Raw genomic sequence first — 304 nt, forward strand, 5'->3', positions numbered from 1 at the left:
ATTTGTTTTACGTGCGGCAAACAAATTTCCGTTAGAGGGGTAGCTAAAAAATTGACAGATGTGAGGACGTTGTACATACAATGGCGCTGTAGTGGGAAAATACAAATCACTCCGATAACCGAGGTTCGTGAAAATGTAATTCCGCCAAGATATTTCTTTCCATTTCTCTCGACCGTCGTTTTTTGCATTTCACTCAAAAAGTAATCTCCACAGTCCGTATTCAGATACAATCTGGCAACGCCACGGTTGTACGTCACTGTCACGTGAGGAAAGGTTCACGTGACAGCGGAACTTTGGAATCATG

The sequence above is a fragment of the Conger conger genome, chromosome 11, assembly GCF_963514075.1.
Source record: "Conger conger chromosome 11, fConCon1.1, whole genome shotgun sequence".
NCBI classification, from domain to species: domain Eukaryota; kingdom Metazoa; phylum Chordata; class Actinopteri; order Anguilliformes; family Congridae; genus Conger; species Conger conger.